The 1,372-nt window shown below is 47.9% G+C and overlaps 1 pseudogene across 1 annotated transcript in view; it reads left to right on the plus strand.

Annotated features, from left to right (window-relative positions):
- LOC311233403 (transcription factor COE1-like) overlaps window positions 1-1,372 on the plus strand; it is an 81,355-nt pseudogene that overhangs the window by 13,878 nt on the left and 66,105 nt on the right. Inside the window, exon 5 of the transcript XR_014621066.1 lies at window positions 1,046-1,120. The product of XR_014621066.1 is annotated as a transcription factor COE1-like (transcript). The remainder of the gene's footprint in view (window positions 1-1,045; window positions 1,121-1,372) is intronic.

Consider the following 1,372-nt stretch of genomic DNA (forward strand, 5'->3'; position numbering starts at 1 on the left):
AAATGGTTAACCTTCTGTGTATTGTCGCGGTGAAAGGGTTAACCGTTTGGTAGTGCCGCAGTGAAAGGGTTAATGGCACACTGTGTGTGTTTTGCTGTATACGAGTTGTGTGTGTGTGTGTGTGTGTGTGTGTGTGTGTGTAGGTGTGTGTGTGTGTGTGTGTGTGTGTGTGTGTGTGTGTGTGTGTGTGTGTGTGTGTGTGTGTGTGTATGTGGTGGGGAAGGTGGGGCAACAGAGTACGTGTGTGTGTGTTTGTGTGTGCGTAAGCATGCAAGCTTATGTGTGTGGAGTGCATGAGTGTGTGTATGCATGTATACATGTGCGTGTGCATGTATTTGCGTGTGTGTGTGTGTGGTGTATGTGTGTGTGTGTGCGTGTGCCTGCTTGTGTGTGTGTAGCCGAGGTGTTGCTGCTCTTGGAACACTCTTGTGTTATTGGGCTAACAAGAAGAAGAGTGAACACCCAACAGCACTCTTTGCAGCCGGCTGCTACAGTGGCATGGGCCAGATCATATGCGTAAAGAAGATGGTGCCCTCCCATTCTGAGCTAATTTGTTCACATTTGTTCACAGTGTAAAGCAGAGATGATGTATGCAGGGTCAGCTGACTGGGGAAGGGGGATCAGTGGTGGAAGATCTACTGTAGCAGCAAATATGAGACAAAGACGACTGCTTCTCAGATTTACTGCAACTTTAGTGTATTTCTAACAAATGTTCCCTCTATTTCTCTCTGTACTCCCCACCCCCCCCCCTCTCTCTCTCTCTCTCTCTCTCTCTCTCTCTCTCTCTCTCTCTCTCTCTCTCTCTCTCTCTCTCTCTCTCTCTCTCTCTCTCTTATGCGTCCACACACACACACACACACACACACACACACACACACACACACACACACACACACACACACACACACACACACACACACACACACACACACACACACACACACACACACACACACACACACACACACACACACACACACACACACACACACTACCTCCCTGCCCCCCTCTCTCCCCCCCTCTCTCTCTCTCTCTCTCCTTCTAGCCTATCATCTATGAGGGCCAGGATAAGAACCCAGAGATGTGGCAGAGTGCTGCTGACTCATGAGATAATGTGCAGGTGAGAAGGTGTTTATACTCATACACCCCCTCTATTCATTCCTCCTTAAAGCGATAGTCCTTTATTTTTTATTATCATTATTATCATCATTATTTTCTTATACCTCCATTTACCCAGGGCGGGTTCTCTGAGCACAGATGCCCCCTTTTCAGCCGTGCCCTGCTTCTTTACACTCACACAGTGCCACAGTTCCAGTACAACCATAGTCTGACACTGGTCAATGATAAAGTCACACAAAAGTGGGTTGGTTTT

The sequence above is a fragment of the Notolepis coatsorum genome (assembly GCF_963971535.1).
Source record: "Notolepis coatsorum genome assembly, chromosome: 8".
Lineage (NCBI taxonomy): Eukaryota > Metazoa > Chordata > Actinopteri > Aulopiformes > Paralepididae > Notolepis > Notolepis coatsorum.